Source organism: Lepus europaeus, chromosome 8 (genome assembly GCF_033115175.1).
Source record: "Lepus europaeus isolate LE1 chromosome 8, mLepTim1.pri, whole genome shotgun sequence".
Classification (NCBI taxonomy): domain Eukaryota; kingdom Metazoa; phylum Chordata; class Mammalia; order Lagomorpha; family Leporidae; genus Lepus; species Lepus europaeus.
Window position 1 is genome coordinate 27,659,445 of NC_084834.1, and position 12,454 is coordinate 27,671,898.

Consider the following 12,454-nt stretch of genomic DNA (forward strand, 5'->3'; position numbering starts at 1 on the left):
TAGCTACATAGAATTAAAAGACAAGTTTGCTTTGGTGCAAAAGAAAAAAAAATCTGAACTCCATGCATAGGCTTTTAAAATTTTTTAAAAGATTTATTTACTTATTTTAAAGGCAGGGTTACGGAGAGGCAGAGGCAGAGAGTTCACTCTCCAAATGGCCGCAATGGCTGGAGCTGTGCCGATCTGAAGCCAGGAGCTTCTTCCAGGTCTCCCATGCAGATGAAGGGGCCCAAGGACTTGGGCCATCTTCTACTGCTTTCCCAGGCCATAGCAGAGAGCTGAATTGGAAGTGGAGCAGTTGGGACTAGAACCAGTGCCCATATGGAATGCTGGCACTGCAGATGGTGGCTTTACCCACTATTCCACAGCACCGACCCCTAGGCTTTTACAATTTGTGTTTTCCATGAACATTCTGAAGATCCCCTGTATACGTGGACTTCAAAATTCATTTGCACCAAAACAAACTTATCTTTTAATTCTACTTTTCGGGGCTGGTGCCATGGCTCACTTGGTTAATCCTCCACCTGTGGTGCTGGCATCCCATACAGGCGCCAGGTTCTAGTCCTGGTTGCTCCTCTTCCAGTCCAGGTCTCTGCTGTAGACTGGGAAGGCAGTGGAGGATGGCCCAAGTGTTTGGGCTCCTGCACCAGCATGGGAGACCAGGAGGAAGTACCTGGCTCCTGGCTTCAGATCGGCGCAGTGCTGGCCGTGGCGGCCATTTGGTGGGTGAACCAACGGAAGGAAGACCTTCCTCTCTGTCTCTCTCTGTCTATAACTCTGTCAAATAAATTTTTAAAAAATTCCACTTTTCTGGAAGAAGAGACAATGACCATCTTTTTATGAAAGAGGTAATTTCTAAACTAATCTCCCAGTAAGAAGTGCTCCTTAGTTTTCATTCCTACAGGAAAAGGGTTGAAACTTACTCCTGGGCTTTCCACTAGAGGAGAGAGACTGGAGCAAAGATCTGAAAGAATGCAGGCGAGGAAGTCAGAAGACACCTAGCCAGACAGCAATTCCACACGTTCCCCTAATTCTGAAGACACTGGAGCTGAACCCGAGTAAATGCTCCCTAGGACTCAGTCATCCTCAAACAATGAAAAGGAAACCATTGGGTGTTACAGAAAAGACAAGTGAGAACCAAAGGAAAAGGTGAAGGTTTTCTAATCCAAATTTTTTCTATTCTAGCAAAGAGAAAGATAACAAGCACGTAAGAGCTAACAGTGCACTTGACACAACGCACCCCTTCTCACTCAGCTCCCAGAACACGCTTCTGCAGTAACCGCCATAGCTCCCATTTCACACAGAGGCTCAAGGTTACACAAGTCACCTGTTCAAGGTCACACAGCCAGTAAGGAGGAACTGAGGTCCAAACGCTGACTGACTCATATTTAACCATACACTGTTTCCCCAAAAAAGTATTAGCTGTGTGATTTGCCATCTATGAAAAACACATAGGAAAACTTACCGAGGTAAGTCAGAGAAGTTTTCATACTTGTCTAAACCCCCAAAGCAGGCCAGTTTTCTATGCCTTACTTTCAGGAAGTAAATGAGTAGCAAGTACGTAAGCCTATATCTTTGTTGCTGTTGTTAAGTATCGACTTCTAAGTAATGTTATAAGATCAGCACAAGTTGGGCCAACTCTGTACACCTTAGGGAACACGGAGTACGTTCTCAAACTGATATAATCAAACAAAATGGCTATTTTTTAAAAACAAATTACAAGCACAAGCTGCAGTCATATAGTTTTAGGACAGAACTGTATTTGGGTCAGATTGGAAATTCTAGGAGTATGAATACATATGAAGAAATACTGTGACCTTTACATCTTAGAAACAAGGACAGGCCGGCGCCGTGGCTTAACAGGCTAATCCTCCGCCTTGCGGCACCAGCACACCGGGTTCTAGTCCCGGTTGGAGCGCTGGATTCTACCCCGGTTGCCCCTCTTCCAGGCCAGCTCTCTGCTATGGCCCGGGAAGGCAGTGGAGGATGGCCCAAGTCCTTGGGCCCTGCACCCGCATGGGAGACCAGGAGAAGCACCTGGCTCCTGGCTTCGGATCAGCGAGATGCACCGGCCGCAGCGGCCATTGGAGGGTGAACCAACGGCAAAAAGGAAGACCTTTCTCCCTGTCTCTCTCTCTCACTATCCACTCTGCCTGTCAAAACAAACAAACAAACAAACAAAAAAAAAAACCAAGAAATTGAGTGTGAGTGAATAAAGATTATGTGTTTAAAAAAAAAAAAAGAAAGAAACAAGGACAAAGCTTGCAACATTTTCCAGGAATTGATTCTCATGAAAATCGGATTAACCCACCCTACTGTGCCTGTTTAGCACACCCAGGTAGTTAAGACAGCTGGAACTGCTGGGGCTCAGAAAACAAGACCCTGAAGTAGTTTCTCTCTGAACTTCTCCTGTCCTCCTGTCTCCTACTGTATTCCCTCCCAGCCTCAGCAAGTCATGGAAACTAGAACTTTTTCCCCAAAGCAAGCCATACAGCCTGAAAACATTACTTTCATCTTCCCCCACATTTCTGTCTGAGAGCTGGCCGTAAAGAAATGCTCCAACCTGCTTGTTTGATGGGTCATTGGATCCTCCTCACTCCAGAGAGGTGCTGCCCCCTACCCAGGAGGAAGGCAGGCCTCTAAACAACCAGGTCTTGCTGGGTTTCCCACTCAGTTGCTGGCAGATGGGACTGTTTCCTCCCAATTGTATTTCTACACTGTTGTCCCTACATCCTGAGAACTAACCATAAGAGCAGACAGTTCACGCTGAGTCTTTGGGTCTTCAGACTGAAGATTCCCCTGCAACATAAAACTAACATCCAATAAATGCACTTTGTTGCTCCTTTGCTGACTTATTATTTTGTACAGGGATGTTGGTTGTAGCTTCTTAGGAAGGGCAGGAGAGGGACCACCCCTCTTTCTGCCCCTACAGATTCAAGACTGGGAGCATCGTCGACAAAGGTGGTGTGGAACACTTGCTCAGTTATTTCTACACTTACTCCAGGAAGCACAACTCCTCCCTACCCTCTACATACAGCACTGTTACCGGGCTTGGCCACGGTGGGGCTATCTAGAATTCTAGGAGAAATATCCTTATTTTAAAAAGGCATCAAGACCACATTTTGCGTTCCTTTTCTCTTAATGAAACTCTCCCCCCCTCCTTTGATATCAAGCCCTGAACCTTTGCTTCTTGATTAAAAGGCCATCTCCAGATCCCTTCTAGCAGCCCTTCTGCTACTTTTAATTCATTGCACTTGACCTTCCATGGGTTTAGGGAGAGAGATTTCACGTTCAGGGAACTTAAGTGAAAAATAAGAGTAAACTGAGTGACGGTGTGAGCCTTTGATTGGTAGGAAAGAAAATAAGCTTTGGCACCCAAATTTGACAGTGTCTGATGATGGTTTTCTGTGCTTATCTCCCAGTTTTATGATGTGGCCTAGCCAGGTGAGTAGGTTAGATCTGAATCTCAAATAAGTGGGGCAGCTCTGTGCTGCAGAAAACATCATAAAATTTTAGTTTCCATAGCAACTTCTATTTCCACAGGATTTTCGTTTTCAAACTAACTAAAATCCCACAAGAGCAGTGATGAGAAAAAAATTTCCCAATGCTGCCTTCTTAGCAGAAGCAGAGTTCATTCTTACAGCTGGAAAAATCTTCTGAATAAGTTACATGCCTGTGGCAATTCAGAAATGGAAATCCCACTTAGCCACTGGAATCATTTATGGAACCATTTGAATAGCAAAATTTCTATTGGCTGATGCAAATACCACAATTACATTTTCCTATTTTAAAGACACCTGCTCCTGAAATACAGCCAAAATTTGCTACACTAACACATATACAACTGATTTACAAATTTTTAGAATACTTAGTTTAGGAGAATTCAAAGAAAAATAGTTCAACAGAATAACTGGTTATTACCAAGGTCCACTCTAAAAAATGCAAATATTGGGGTGGGCATTGTAGCGCAGAGGGTGAAGCTGCTTGGAATACCTGAATTTCATATCAGAGTACTGGTTCAAGTCTTGGCTCCTCCACTTGATGACAAAGAACAGCAAATAATGCCCAGTCCCTCCAAGTTAACCAATGGTACTTTACATTTGTTGCAATTCCCTTTAATAGATGAGAACAAAACCGACTTTAAAATCTCTTTTGTTCCTGATCCCACCCCTGCCTCCTTCCTTCTCTACCACCCCAGGAACATACTATCAACTATTTGGCATGTGTCCTTCCAATCATGCTTTGAGGCTTCATTTTATAGAAGTACATGTCCACGAACAGCCAGCACTATTGTTTAGCATGTTTTTAAAATTTTGAGTAAGTTATATCATCTCAAATATATCATCTTGCAATTTGTTTGCTTTATTCAGTACTGACTTTGAAATCTAACCAGGTCTTAGTTTTTATTAGCAATTCCCTAGATCCATTCCTAAAGTTCTTGTTTTTAAGGAACTATTATTCTATCATTAACATTTTTACTTTTGATAAGCTGAAAATATAAATTCTTCATGTCCTCAATAATTCTAAATTCTTTCAAATAAATGTATACATCCCTAGGTTGTTCAATTTCATTTCTATATTATAGCATTTTAGTTTTTAAGTTTTTAAACTTATTATTTATTTAAAAGGCAGAGAGAGAGACGGATCTTCCATCAGCTGGATCATTCCCCAAATGGCCAGTTCAGCAGACTCTGGGCCAGGCAGAAGACAGTAGCCCAGAACCCAGTCAGGTCTCCTGGATGGGTGGCAGGGACCCAACTGATTGGGCCATCACCCCTTCCCTCTTAGGGTGCACATTAGTAGAAAGCTGACATTGGAGGCAGAGCCAGGACTAGAACCCAGGAACTCCTGGATGGGATGCAGACATCCATCTTAACCCTGTGCCAAATGTTCACTCCCTATATTAGAACAATTTTAGTGACCAAGTTCTAAGATACAAAAAAAAAAGACAACTGAATCAATTCACGCTTTGCCCACAGAGTTTGTCTCCAATTATAAAAACGGAATGTGCAGCAAACGCTTGACACCCAGGTCTGGAGATTCAGGCATAATGATTACCCCCAAGAACAGGGCTCTAGATAGAAAGGAATAGTAACTCTGGAAAAAAGAATTCTTAAATAACTAAAACTCAAAATTATTCATGATAGAGTTATATCTAAACTTTCAAGAAAAAAAATTGTAAGATGATATAAAATAACTACAATAACTTTGTCTTTCCAAAGACAAAGCCAAGGAAGGAAAACAAAATCATAGGAGATTTATTCTGCACTGTAACACAAGACGGGTCTGAAAGGCACAGGAAACTCCTGTTTCATGGGGAATGCACAAGACGGAATCCCTCCCTGAAGACTTCCATAGCTGGGAAACACTGATGAACTGTAGGCTTGTAGCATTTCTTATCTTTTTCTTGCATCCAGAGACACGAGACACGATATTGTTTCAAAGAGACATCCTTTTTTTTTTTTTTTCCCAAATCTCCAGGGGTGTCAATTAAACCAGGACTGGGATCAGCAAGTAAGGGAAGTTGTCTGTTAACATTTATCATCAAGTTATATGCCTTGCGTGAGGAGCCAGCTGTCTTAAATAACTGTCCCCTCCCTGGGGCCGCAAGTCTGGGCAAGAATGCTACTCATGTCAGAAACTCATGTCAGAAGATGAGATGTGAATGGAAAGCAAAGGCTACATGGCCTCTCTCCTCCAGCTGGGACTGATTATTCCTTCCCAACAAGAAGGCTGTTATTTAGCCTGAAAAGAAGAGCTGCCTTCCTTCTTGGATATTTTCCAATCCATCTTGGCACCTGAATGACTTAGAGCACGCCCTTCCTCCCCACAGCTCTAAGGCCTCTCAGCCTCTCTGCAGGAAGATGTTTGTGGCTGCATTGTTTCGCTGTCATTTTGAACACAAGTCACCCTTGGATGCCCATGGTGTGGCAAGGGAACCTGGGAACCGGGGCAGGTGGAGAAGGGCCACCTGGACTATCAAGGATGGAGGCGATGGTTGCTCAGCGAGACCTTGCCACAGCTCCGGGAGAATGGGGAGGGCGTCCAGCACCTGAGGACTGTGTTGATCTTCCTTGCTGTTCTCTCCAGAAAGCCCAGCTGTGGACCTGCACCACAGACACCCAGTGAACATGCACTGAACACACAAGTGGATGAGTAGCACACAGGCAGGGGGCTCCAGGTTCAGGGCTCCTGGTATCAGATCCTCGGAGAGAGGCAGCAGCTTTTATGACCAGGATATGCATGGAGATGGCTGTGGAGAAGCACAGGGCTTCGGCAAAAAGCAGATGTGAAGAGACAGCGAGAGGGAGGCACGACAGCATAGTAGTAAGGATTTAAACACTCGAGGGATCCCAAATGTAAGTAAATGTTATTACTATAATAAACTCCATTCACCTCCCCTCTACTGCATGGCTGGGCTGTCCCTAGCAACTTCAACAATTTAAATATCCCAACTTACAAGCAAGGGCGAAGACAAAGGGGACCCCAGGTGCCTCCACAGAGAGGAACACTATGCTAAGGAACAGGGAAGGAGCAAGTTACAGCTGAGGAGGGAAAGGATTTTCCAGCTCTGAGAGGCACAACTCCTTCCACCTTACTGAAACACAACAGAACACCAAATTGGGCTATAGTAATTGTGATATATTTTATACTAAGCGCCACACATTATTTAAACACTCACACATTACAGCTACATAAACTCATTCGGTGATCACTTGGAAATACGGGAGGCCTGGGGCAACGGCCCACTTCCACTGGCTGGTGACAGACCCTAGCAGGGAAGCTGGCAGAGCCACTTTCCATCCCTCACTGGTGGAGAAGGGCAGAGCAGCTCCTCGTCTCCATCTCTCCTGGTGCCTGCTGCAGCCGGGCCCGAGGCCCAGTTCTCCACGCAGAAACACTCACGGAATTCCCTGCAACCACGGGAGGAAGACGAGATCCTAGAACAAGAAATTGGTTCCGCCTTCAGTATGGAGAGAGCAGTGGCTGCTGCTGTTGGGCGTGTGTGGGGGTTCTGCAGCACTTTCCTGGCCAGTGCCGGGAAGCCAGCCGGCCCTCACAGATAACCATCTTTACTGGGCTACATGCTCTCACCAACAGAGGCACTGCAGGAGCAAACCTGTCCTGTATTAAGCGCCATCTTCATTTAAACAATGCATTATTTCCTGATGTATTCAGAAAGGTGCAATTCAGAAATGACTATGTTCTCATTTAAATAGAGACCCAGGCCCCTTTCTAAAATAAAGTATAGCTATCTAGACATAAGAACAAAGCAGATTGTCAGTGGCACTCATTCTCAAAGGGCAGCCCTAGCTTCCAATAAACATGGCTGGCCTGGGCGTGGCATGGCCAGAACACTTTGAAAGGAGTGGACAGGACTATGTCACACAAGCAGCAGCACTGCCTCTAGGACGGGGTCTCCCCCAAAGTTCATTTTGCATAGTTTTTCATCATGTACATTTTCCTTGACCTTTCTGAAGGCCTTACATTCACACTTGGTGGACCAGCATGGGAACATCCACTCCACCCAGCAGCCACTTCATGGGAGAGGGTTGGCAATGGGGACAGATTCCAGCACCTCCAGGCCAGGACAAACAGGATGCTGCTGTGAGGCTCCTGGAAGGGGAAGCGCTGTGACAGAGAGGAAGGCCGTCCTGAAGCTGGCTGGCCCCACAGCTGCACGGGTGTGCACGTGTGTCCGCACCTGCCTGTGGCGCTGTGCGGGAAGCACTTTTATCTGCCTAATGGTGACTGCGGCTCCCAGGGCTCATTTCCTGGGTATGGCCGAGGTGCGGTATCGAGCACCGCCACTGCCCACAAGTCAGCTTGAGATATACCCACCTTCTTTTGGCTCCGGTACAGTGGGCTTAATCATCACGGAAGATTCATAAGCCTTCCCACTGCAGGAGAGTTCAGCAGCCCTTCCCTCTTAAATCAGCAACATGGCTGTGGGATAAATAATTGGAATACTCCTCTCATCACTGCTGTGGGCTGCACATGTAACAAACGCCCTCTGCTCCTTTGTGTGAATTGGCTCTGCTCTCCCTCCTCTCCCAGCCTCATCCAGCAGCAGCTCTGCTATTAAAATTCATGATGCCTCCCTCAATGCAAGTGTCTGATTGCAGCTGTCAGTTTCCCAGTTCAAGGATTTTCATGCTGCCTGAGAGGACAATGCAAGGCACTCCCAGCTAAGGAAATAGGTCAAGCTCAGCCTTTCTATGTCAGGGCTGTAGCCCAAAGTGTAGACTTTTCGTTCTAGAAAACAACAACAACAACAACAACAACACACACACACACATTCTTTTGAGGAGGCTCAGCACTTCAGAAGAGGTAAAGAGGGCACTTGTCTCTCTCTCTCCCCCCAGAGGGGCTGCTGTGGCCTCATCACCAGCCTCCACTCCACTGCTGGTGACACTCTTGAAGAGCTGGTCTCTCTGTGTTCCTATGCTACATGGACACTGAGACACCAAACAAATTGGACCACAACAAAATAAGAACTGAAGACAGGGTACCCAACACCAAAAAGATTCTTGCGGAAATGCCTATGGGCTTCCTATTCAGTTGTTTTTTGTTTTAACAGGCAGGTGGGAAGTGATGGAGTAGGGTTATAGGATCAGAAAGCCAGAGTTCCCATCTGCTGGATCACTCCCCAGATGCCTACAAAGGCTTGGGCTGCAGCCAGGAGCACAATCCAGGTCTCCCACTTGGGTGGCAGGAGCCCAATTACTTGAGCCATCACCTTTGCTTCCCAGGGTCTACAAGCAAGCAGCTGGAGTCAGGAGCCACAGCCAGGAATCAAACCCAAGCATCTAATATGAGACTCAGGCATCTTTATCTCCAGGCAATCTGCTGACTCCCAGGTTGGGTGCTTTTTGTGTCTGATACTACCTCTAGAGAATGAAGGCAGGAGAGCAGAAACCCCTGGGGCTGTACCACACTGTAGACCAGCTCTGCCTCCTGAACCACCACCTTTGCTGCCTTCCTCACTCCCACTCACCCTCACCCTTCTTCCTTCAGCAAAAAACACGGAGACATTTTTAAGAGGGAATGAGAATGGAACAATCTTTTTTTTTTTTTTTTTACAATTTTTTTTTTTTTTTGACAGGCAGAGTGGACAGTGAGAGAGAGAGACAGAGAGAAAGGTCTTCCTTTGCCGTCGGTTCACCCTCTAATGGCCGCCGCGGTAGCGCGCTGCGGCCGGCGCACCGCGCTGTTCCGATGGCAGGAGCCAGGTGCTTATCCTGGTCTCCCATGGGGTGCAGGACCCAAGGACTTGGGCCATCCTCCACTGCACTCCCTAGCCACAGCAGAGAGCTGGCCTGGAAGAGGGGCAACCGGGACAGGATCGGTGCCCCAACCGGGACTAGAACCCGGTGTGCTGGCGCCGCAAGGCGGAGGATTAGCCTGTTGAGCCACGGCGCCGGCCTAGAATGGAACAATCTTGGATCCTAAAAACAGTAACAGAATTAGAAGCCACTGGATTGCTGAATACAATTTGAAGGGACCTAGGGCTTACATGGTGCTAAATTCCATGCCCACCCCATTTGCAGACATGGAAACAGACACTTAGAAAAATTAGGTGAATTTTCAGTGCAGGATTAAGACGCTACCACATCCTCTGTTCCCTAGGTGCTCCTTCTAATTAATTCCTATGCCAGAAAAGGGGAAAGGATGTCAGAGACAGGTAATCAAATGCCTTGGACCCAGGCAATGTCTCCTGTAGTGCCAAGCAAAAATAAGAATGAGTTCCTAAAAACAAAAACCAAGAACACGCTTCAGAGTGAGGAGATATAGGCTCTAAGGGCTAAAATCTGTTCATATCCATTGTGCATCTCATTCTCCCACTCACAAAACCAGGAGTTTGGCATGCATGACCTACAGATGGATTCCTCCAGCTATCCAGTCTACCGCTCAAATACACACTTGCTGAGAGCTGCTGTATGGTCCTTGCAATGCTGCAAATGCAAGGGGGATTTTTAAAGAAGACGACTAAAAGAAGGTCTCTTTCATCAAAGAGCATTTCCATTTCTTTCCCATCATCTTAATAGTCAAACTCAACCTTCAAGCATATGGAACAAATAATTCAGAACAAACCATGTGACTAAACACCTCCTGTGTACGAGGCACAGAACAACAGATAAAAGGAAAGATCTCAAATGAACTGAAAATCTCTATAAGACATGCATGGGAGAAGTGAAATGAATTTTTTCAGTTCATGAATTTTATTTATTTGAAAGGGAGAGAAAGAGAGAGATGGGGGAGGGGAGAGGAGAGAAAGCAGGTAGGAGAGAGATTCATGTTCCTTCTGCTGGTTCACTCCCTAAATACTGGCATAGATGGGGCTCGATCAGGCCAAAGTCAGGAGCCCAGAATTCCATCTGGGTCTTCCATGTGGATGGCAGGGACCCAAGCATTTAAGGTACCATTGCTGCCTTGCAAATATGCATTAGCAGGAAGCTGGATTGGAAGCAGAGGTAGGACTTGATCCTTAGCATCCTGATATAGGATATAGGCATCCCAAGTGGTGGCTTAACTCACTTTGCCAAATGCCTCTCTCCAACAACCTTATTTAGCCATATTCTGGCCATATCACAAAATGGATTCCTTTGGCAACTTATCCTCTATCAAACAGGCCTTTAGGGCTTTAAAAAGACTTCCTTAGGGGGATGGCATTGTGGCTTAGCCGATTAAGTTGCTGCATGAAATGCCAGCATCCGATATGGGCGCTGGTTGGCACTGGTTCAAGTTCTGGCTGCTCTACTTCTGATCCAGCTCCCTGATAACAAGCCTGAGAAAGCAGTGGAAAATGGCTCAAGTGCTAGGGCCCTTGTATCTATGTGGGAGACCCAGATGAAGCATCTGCTCCTGGCTTTGATCTGACTCTGCCCAGGCCATTGCTGCTATTTGGGGAGTGAATCAGTGGGTGGAAGATATCTCTTTCTCTCTGTAACTCTGCCTTTTCAATAAACAAAACTTTTTTTTTTAAAGGCTTCCTTAGAAGAGAGAGAAAGGGAATAGACAAGCCAGTGTGAAGGGTTCAACAACAATTACGGAAGAACCAGGGGCAGGTAAAAGACAAGAAGATATAAGTGGTAGTCATGCTACTTCACAATATTTCAAATCACAATTTTTAAACTATAGCCAATAGTTGGTTTCTAGAATGTTCCATGATTGATATTAATATTGGTACCTTGTTCATATTTTTCCTACCTCTGCTATCTCCCCACGCACAATCTAGACCTCACATTCTTCTGCCTTCTATAGGTTGAGTTCAATTTATGTTCTCTGGGAAGATTCACTGCAGTTAATATAACAGTACAATCCCTGTCCTTACTCATGACATTTCCTGCATCAAATATTAAATTTTATTTATTTTTAAAGATTTTATTTATTTGAGAGGTAGAGTTGCAGACAGTGAGAGGGAGAGAGAGAGAGAGAAAGGTCCTCCACCCGCTGGCCCACTCCCCAAATGGCTGCAACGGCTGGAGCTGAGCTTATCCAAAGTGAGGAGCTTCTTCCATGTCTCTCCACGCAGGTGCAGGGCCCAAGCACTTGGGCCATCCTCCACTGCTTTCCCAGGCCACAGCAGAGAGCTGCATTGGAAGATGAGCAGCCGGGACTAGAACCAGCGCCCATATGGGATACTGGTGCTGCAGGCAGAGGATTATCTTACTGCGCCACAGCACCAGCCCCAAACATATTAAATTTTAAATTAATTTTTACATTTTAACTTAGTCAATTAAACTTAATTTTTTATTATTATTTAATAAATGTGAATTTACAAAGTACAACTTTTGTATTGTTTGGCTCCCCCCCGCCCAACCTTCCTCTCTCCCGAGGCCCTCCCCTCTCCCACTCCCTCTCCCATCCCGCCTTTCATCGAGTTTCATTTTCAATTACCTTCATATACAGAAGATCAACTTAGTATATACTAAGCAAGGATTTCAACAGGCTGCCCTCACACAACCGCACAAGGTATAGGGTATTGTTTGACTAGTAGTGTTGTTTTTAAGTTTCATAGTAAAACACATTAAGGACAGAGATCCTATGTGGGGAGCCTGTACCCAGTGACTCCCATTGTTGATTTAAGAATTGGCACTCTTATTTATGGCATCACCAATCACCCGAGGCTCTTGCCATGAGCTGTCTAGGCTATGGAAGTCCCTTGAGTTCACCGACTCTGAACTTGCTAAATTTTTATAATAATCTCTATTTTAAGTATAACTTGTATTAACAAGACTGAAAATTCCTTGAAAGAAACTTAAATTACAGATTTTAGGGCCAGCGCCGTGGCTGAACAGGCTAATCCTCCGCCTAGCAGCGCCGGTACACCGGGTTCTAGTCCCGGTCAGGGCGCCAGATTCTGTCCCAGTTGCCCCTCTTCCAGGCCAGCTCTCTGCTGTGGCCCGGGAGTGCAGTGGAGGTTGGCTCAAGTCCTTGGGCCCTGCACCCC

At 45.8% G+C, this 12,454-nt stretch overlaps 1 protein-coding gene across 6 annotated transcripts in view; it reads right to left on the minus strand.

Moving 5' to 3' along the window:
• DCLK2 (doublecortin like kinase 2) overlaps positions 1-12,454 on the minus strand; it is a 191,030-nt gene that overhangs the window by 84,498 nt on the left and 94,078 nt on the right. The window lies entirely within an intron of this gene.